The sequence below is a fragment of the Triticum dicoccoides genome, chromosome 6B, assembly GCF_002162155.2.
Source record: "Triticum dicoccoides isolate Atlit2015 ecotype Zavitan chromosome 6B, WEW_v2.0, whole genome shotgun sequence".
Classification (NCBI taxonomy): domain Eukaryota; kingdom Viridiplantae; phylum Streptophyta; class Magnoliopsida; order Poales; family Poaceae; genus Triticum; species Triticum dicoccoides.
The window spans coordinates 274,581,318-274,589,773 of record NC_041391.1 but is presented as its reverse complement, the minus strand read 5'-3'; positions in this window follow the sequence as shown (position 1 = coordinate 274,589,773).

Genomic DNA, 8,456 nt, shown 5'->3' with positions numbered 1-8,456 from the left:
AGCCGTTCTCACAACAAGATCGGCTAGAAAACAAAAGGTATACCTTTGATTCAAACATGTGTGATCAAATCTTTGATTTGTTGTTGAAAAATAATTACATTAGAATTCTTGATCACCATGTTAAGCCATCAATTCAAGGACGAATGTATTGTAGGTTGCATCATTCGTTCAAACATAATTTTCAGGATTGCAATATGTTTCGTCAAATAGTTAAATCGTCCATTGATAAAGGACAATTGAAATTTGTTGAGACACCAAGAGATGACCAGTCTATTCCGATTGGTCCCAATGGCAGAAAGTTTTTGCATCGGCTGCTTCAAGCCGATCCATTTAAAGAGAAGGTAAAAATAGCAGGTGATGGGATCGAGCTTTCAAGTAAAGAATTTGTTGAAGAGCATAATGAACATAACCTTGAGGGCAAAAATTCCATCGAAGCTACAATGGAGACGCCAAGGACCGGGGGCAGCAAGCAAATCCAATGGTCGATGGAAGCAAACCAAAAGAAAATAAAGGCCGAAATAAGCGCAAGTGTAAGAGATCAAAAATCACCTTCGCTGAACTATTGGAGAAATATCAAAAGAAAAGTGAAGAGAAGAATGCTTATCGGCCAAATCATGCAAAGAAACCAAGATCACCCCAAGGCGCAAATATGAGGATCGGTATTGGCAAAGTGCGAATTTTAATGCAACATATTCATATCCTTATTTTGGGGTGCCAATGCCAATGCCGTGGATGCCTCCCTATGCTCATATAGATACATATTCATCATGGGACAGGTATGGTACAAGGGCACATTCTCCATCTTATTCTAGACCATCTCACCAATACTATGCAGCTCCAAGAAGATCAACATTTGAACAATCACGTATCAAAGACTGTTTCAATCATAAGGAATCGGTCCAGAGCTCAAGGAAGAAGAAAGAGATGGTAAAGCAAGTTTACTGCATGAAAAGAGATGGTCGTAAGTGTGCTACTTCAGATTTGATCTCAAAAAACAAAGAGCCAATTAAAGTGTTGACATTGGCTACAAAAGGCAAAGAAGTGAAGCAATCAATTGATAAAAATCAGAGTGCCAAATCTGAAGAAAATAAGTTGAGGGTGCACAAGGCCCAGAAAGAGTTGCCATTGGTTGAAACAAAATCACAGTCGAGGTGTTCACTCGGCTTATCGTATTGGCAAAAGAAGGAATTACAAAATCTTAGTGCACAAGAGCTTAGAAAGAGGAACATGGCATGGGTTACCAAGAGGATCAATCAAAACAAAAACGATGTGCATGCTTCAATTGCAACAAGTACAATAAAAATGAAGAAGGAGAATGATGGAAGCAACAAACAATTAAGCCGAAGGTGTGCATCACAACATCAAAATCTTCGGTTAGCACATCATCCATTTTCTTCAACAATGCCATTGATGCCTTTGCCATGGAATTCATCCACAGGTATGATCAGTTACCCTCCATGGACTTATTTTGATCCATGGATGCAACATAATTTTCTATATGATGAAAGAGTATTACCAAATCACTGTACATTTGGTTAGTTACATTTTTGTTGCTAAAACAAAGGGGCCGAAATATTTTATTGATATTTCATTTGTTTATTTCGGCTATACATGTTTTAATGGATGAATTCTATATGAACCTCATGGTAATGGCCGATACTTAACTATCATCCTAAGAAACTATCTGATCATGGCCGGTGTGGAATTCTAACACCGTCCTTAGTTCAATTGGAACCGAGACAAGGTACATGTTAAGTGATATTAGCTTTATCTCATTAGTACCATGGAGATTATATTTTGATGGTTCAGTGTGTAGCAATGGCCAAGGTGTTGGTATTGTTTATATATCTCCTCATGGTGCTGTTTTTGAAGCCTCATGCCGCTTAGAATACTTTTGCACAAATAATCAAGCCGAATAGTTATTCGGCTTAGAGATGTTGCTTGCCATAGGTGCTACACATATTGAGGCTTTTGGTGATTCGTTATTAGTAGTGCAACAAATATCTAAAGTCTTTCAATGTTTTGATGAATCACTTAATGTTTATCTTGATAAATGTCTAGATATAATTTCAGATTTCGATTATTTTAGCATTACTCATATATCTAGACATGACAATTGGAGAGCAAATGAGTTGGCACAACAAGCATCCGGCTATCATGTTAATCGTGGCATGTTTCATATTTCTCAAAGGCCGATGTCTAGTTTTGCCAACATAGGGGAGGCCGAACCCGAACCCACTGTTTCGGCCACTAATGAAAAATTTAATGCAGGAGAAAATCAAGACTGGAAAAAACCCATTATTGATTATTTCTGTGATCCTAGTAAAAGGGTGGACAGGACTGTTCGGCGTATGGCTTTCAAATACACAATGAGAGATGATGGTCTCTATCGCCGAACGGTTGATGATGTTCTTTTAAAGTGCTTGGACGAGGACCAAGCGAGAGTTGCTATGGGATAGGTCCATGAAGGTATTTGTGGCACTCATCAGTTGGCTCCCAAGATGAAATGGCTATTACGACGTGCCGGGTTTTATTGGCCGACGATGGTTAATGATTGTTTCCGGTATTATAAAGGATGTGAAGCTTGTCAAAAGTTTGGTGATATTCAGTTGGCTCCCGCTGCTATGTTACATCCTATTATCAAACTGTGGCCTTTTAGAGGTTGGGGATTAGACTTTATTGGAGAGATTCATCCTTCTTCTTCAAAGGGGCATCGGTTCAGTGTTGGTGGCGACTGATTATTTCACTAAATGGTCTAAAGCAATACCACTCAAAAATATGACGCATACAGAGGTAATTCAATTCATAACTGAACATATTATTCATAGATTCGGCATTCCTCAAACATTAACTACGGACCAAGGTTCATCCTTTATGTCACATCAAGTCAGAGAATTTGCTGAATCATATAAGATAAAGTTTCTCAATTCCTCTCCATATTATGCCCAAGCCAATGGACAAACTGAGTCTAGTAATAAAATATTAATCAAGCTCATCAAGAAGAAGATTGAGGATAATCCAAGGAGATGGCATGAGCTATTGTCCGAAGCTTTGTGGGCACATAGGGTCTCAAGGCATGGTGCTACAAAGGTGACTCCATATGAGCTCGTATATGGTCAGGAGGCCGTTTTACCAGTGGAAGTGAATTTGAATGCTTTGAGAATAGCCAAACAAAATGATTTATCGGCTGTGGACTTCTATAACTTGATGATGGACAATATTGATGAAGTTGCCAATAAACGTTTGGTTGCTTTAAAGGCCATAGAGAGGGATAAGTTGAGGGTAGCAAGAGCTTACAATAAGAAGGTCAAGTTGAAGAATTTTCAAGTTGGCGATCTCGTGTGGAAGGTGATTCTACCAATTGGTTCGAAAGATAGAAAATTTGGAAAGTGGTCTCCAAGTTGGGAAGGTCCTTTTAGGGTTACAAGAATAGTTCCCGGAAACTCGTATTTGGTGGAATCCATACAAGGCACATTGTTACCTCGAGCTCTCAATGGCAAATATTTAAAGAAATACCATCCAAGTGTGTGGCAAGAAGCCTAGACAGGCAACGGCCGATATATAATTATCGCCCTGAGAAAATATATGGTCGATATATAACTATCGCCCTAAGAAAAGGTGTGGCCGATATAAAACTATCGCCCTAAGAACATATAAATGGTCGATGGGGTGTTGACATCGTCCTTAGAACAAACTATGGATAAATTATTTTTCGGCATCCAAGCTTTGACGAAAAATAGGGGGGCATGTGTTGACGCTCGAAAATGGCATGATGAAAAAGAGTGACTTGAGGCTATAATGAGATGATGTTAGAATTATGAGTTTATGTCACCATTTGATGGCTTTCGTCAAGATGATCGAAATAAATATGAAGATGGACCAAAAAAGAAGCTCAAGTGCAAAAGATATGACAATTTCGGAGATACCCGTGTTGACACCTGATTAAAGAATGGCATGAAACCTAATTAATAATACCTCGGATGGGAAAAGTTACAACTGCAAAGTTCTTCGTCTCGTCGAGACAGACGATTTCGATATAAAGATCATCCCCATCCGAGTTCGTATGCAAAAGTTACAGTCAAACTTGTGTGCTGCAGCACTGTATGGCCGGATCATCCGGACCGGGGTCCAGATCATCCGGCCGAGGGCCGAAAAATTGACCAAAACAACAGAAGCTAAAAGTTGAAGCCGGATGATCTGGATCAACTTCCGGATGATCCGGGTAAAGGCCGCACAATCCGGGCAATCGTCCGGGTGTCCGGACACGTTTTTCTGCTGCAGACTTTAGAAAACGGCCCTAAACACCCCCAAGATGGCCTCATATGAAAACGTGTTCAACATGAAAGTTGTGCGTCTCGTCGAGACGGTTGATTTGGATATAAAAAGCGTCCAAATCCGAGGTTGTATAAGGATTTTAGAGCCAAAACAGTGAGCTGCTGTCAAAAAACTGGGCTAGGCCGGATCATCCGGGTCTTGGGCCGGACATCCGGGCCGGGGGTCATGAATAGTCCGTGTTTTATTAGGTTTTGATGATTTGGACAGCTAGGCAAGTCCTTTTCTTGTACGGGAAGTCCACCCGCCTCTTATATAGACAAGAGGTGACGGCCGATTGAACAACAACACACAATCAAACAATCATCTACCACTTTTATCTTTACTTTTATCTCTCTCCCTTGTTCTTCTTCTTCCTCATTCTTCGTTCGTTCTTGTTCATTGCAGGGCGGTGAACTTCGAGGCCCTAGAGGCGGTCAGGCCGACCTAGGGCAGCCCATAGCCGCCGCGCGCCCTGACGGAGTCCCTCCCGGGCGTGTGGGGTTTCGGGTCTACAAAAGCGCCCACCAGATTGTCTTGCGTACCGTGCTTCCGGCGGGTCTCCTTCGACGTGAGCTGCGGTGCATCACCCCCGGTGTCGAGGGTACACGGTGACGTGTTCGTGTGCGAATACACACGGAGGAGAGTATGAATGTACGAGGGTTTACTGGTTCATCTGCCGTCGCCGGACAATAACAGCAGGTGTGGGTGAGTAGAGGGATGGCTAGGCCAGCGATGGGAGTACAGTGGGATGGTGAGGCCTGCATGGCAGCATAGCCGGCCGCGGGGAGGTGGGAGCAGGCAGTCCCGCCGGCGCTTGTTTGAGCGGCTGAAGTAGGAAGAGCAGAGATTGAAGAAGCACGACGGCCGTTGGATGGACATCGTACGGTCACTGGAGCTAGAATCGTTCATATTGACTAAGTGGACAAAGCCCTCCGTGCCCGTCAACTTAGTAGGACCACAAGTCAGCCTCCCACCATGGTGGGCCCCAGCTAGTAGGGGGAGTATTCATTTTTCTGTGCGTAATAAGGAGGCACTTCCGTTGGGTCCGAGCTCACAACAGGGGGAACTTTTTTGCGAAATACGGTGGTCCATCCGGTGGGTCCCAGCAGTCAGGGGCAAATATTTTTTTCGCGAAATACAGTGGCCCGTCCCGTGGGTCCCAGCAATCAGGGGGGAAATGTTTTTTTCGCGAAATACTGGTGGCCGTCCGGTGGGTCCCTGCTGTCAGGTGAAGGAATAATTATTTTGCGCATAATAAGGAGGCACTTCCTTGCGGCTGCCGTGGACCCAGCTGTCAGCCTCTCCATGTACAGTACTCTTCCGATGGAAGTCGGTCGTTGACCATATTGACCACGCCACGCCGAGAGCACCATGGCGGTGGACGATGGCGAGGCCTGGGAAGGGGACGATGCGGAGCCGGGGAAGACGCGTCAATAGATGCGCATGTGGAGAGGAGTACGAGGGTTCACTGGTTCGGCTGCGGTGTGAGGCTGCTGTCGCCGCAGAATAACAGGGGGAGTGGGTGAGTGAGGGATGGCCTGGCCAGTGGTGGGAGTAGTATGGGGGCGGTGAGGCCTCCGTGGCACCATAGCCGGCCACGAGAGGCAGGAGCATGCGGCACGACCGGCACTGCTTTGGGCGGCTGGGGCAAGAAGACTAGAGGTTGAAGAAGCACTACAGCCGTTGGATGGACATCGTTGACCACGCCGCGCCAAGAGCACCATGGCGGTGGACGACGACGAGGCCTACGAAGAGAACGACACGGAGCCGGGGAAGACACGACAGTGGCTGCCCACACGGTGGAGAGTACGAGGGTTGATTGGTTCGGCTGCCGTTGCTAGAAATTAATAGGAGGTGTGGGTGAGTAGAGGGATAGACAGGCCAGGGATGCGAGTATGATGGGGCCGTGAGGCCTGCCCGGTAGAACAGCTAGCCATGGGAGGCGGGAGCAGGTGGTTCCAATGGCGCTGGTTTGGGCGGCTGGGGCAGGAAGATCAGAGACTGAAGAAGCACGATTGCCGTTAGATTGACATCTAACGGTCTGACGCTGGTAGAGTCGATTGTTGACTAAGTTTCTTTTTTGAGAAACCTTGTGTACGCATGAACTTAGTAGGCCCACAAGTCAGCCTCCAAATCTGTGGCAGACAACATAAAGCCCATTTGCTATTTTTTATAATTTGTAGCCCATTTGCTAATTCTTAAGTAACTTATTACAGCCCATTTTCTGCCGAGGACCACGGTCAAAAAGTTCAACCTTATTTTGCATATTTTGGTGGAGTCTGAACTGTTGTAATCCCGAAATGATAAACATTCTTTTAAGAACTTATTGATTTGCCAAAAAAATCATTTTGTTTTTGTAAGCAAATAAGACGTAGGACAATTGAGTTGGCTTAAGGGAAAACTAGTGGTAAAAAAATCAGCGCTGGGTGTGAAAAAATAACAAAAATAAGGATGTAAATATGAAAAGGGAATTTTATTTGTTTTCAATATAATGATACGTGTATATGAACTAGTAAAACTATAGGTAGAGATTAGAAAATGGATGTAGGACATGCGTTTCAAGAGGAAAATAGAACTAGGCTGTGTGTTTGATTCAGTCAAAAAAAACTGCCTGCTGTATGTTGTAAGACAAAATATAACAAACGCTGGCGGGCCAGAGGCTAGTAGATACCTGCTGGATCTTTGTGCCTCGTTGTCGTCATGGGCTGGGCCTGTTAAAAACAAAACCAACCCTGGGCAGTCTACAGCCCAGTTGAAACTTGCTCGACCTGAAAAAACAATATACATGCTCAATAAACAAGAGAATTCTGGAAGTACAGAATGATAACTGGGATGCAACACGAATATTGTTTTTTCATCGTGATAATAAGTGCATGCACTTGTTTCGAAAAAATTAGAGAACTGGGAATTCAAACGGCAGGTGCTTATGCTACCCATCAAATAAAAATCAGGTGCCTGAAAATTCGTTTCGAAACAAATGATTCAACTTTATATCCACGTCGACCCTCGGCATGATGGTTGCAAGCAAATGCAAGTTCATACCAAAAGATCATTAACAACAATACCAACTTGCGGACGACAAGGTAGTATAACTACCAATACCAAACTAACTTATAATCTTTTTACTCCTGGTCCTAGTGTTCGTCTGGTAGAAAATCTTGCAGAGGACCAGCTCCTGCTCCTTCTCTTGCTCCAAGTGCCCGAGGTGGTACTGGTGCATCACCCAGTTGGTCCTCTGCCAGTCGAAGTTCTTGTTGGTGTGCAGCACCAGAACCTTTTTTGCTGCCCGTCTGCCGGCCGTTGAACATCACCAGCAAGGTATTGCCGGTCTTGTGCCACATCGCGTGCATGCCGCACTCTGACTGTATCTTGCGACGTGTCCACATGCCCCTTTTGAACGCCCTGGAATTGCGTTGGAAGAAATGCTTCCTTAGGCCACTCAGTGTGATACCTGCAGTATTGTGGAATACAGGTTTTAGTGTACGTAGTTGGCATTCTCATAACATCTTTGGCATGTTGCAGTCACTTGTTTCACTTTTTATTAACTGTCAAATTGTAATTGCTTCACCAGGTCTGCGTCTATAAAGAAAAATAGAGTTATAAACAAAGGAATATGTTTGTGCAAGTAGACGGCCGATCGGTGTCTTACCTGGAAGTTTCTCAGGTTGGGTGTAGCATATGTCGTGCTCGCTAACGATGGTTGGTATGAACAAATCAATGAGAGACTGAAATCTCGCGCTGTCAGCACTCACTTTGGCCTCAATGTGCTTGATCAGCTCCTGATCCGTGGTATCAAACTTGAAGCCAGCCGGCAGCACCGGCCAATCCTTCTTCCACTTGCATCAGTACTTCTAGTTATATGGTACTCAATGTATGATCAATCGACTTTTTTAAGTGAATGATGAAAGATTTAGACAGATAAGTGGTACTCCAAATCTGAAGTCCCGAATACCCGAACACGCCGCCGGGATTCTTGTGTCACCTCACGTGCAGCGTGTTGTCACGTCAATTCAATGTGTGGACATGATGAATAATTTGACCGACGTATACTAGTACTGCTACTGTACTACTTACTAGTCGTATTTAGTGTCACAATTTATACATAGGTTTAACTAACAAGCACGCACTTGATGCCTAACTGA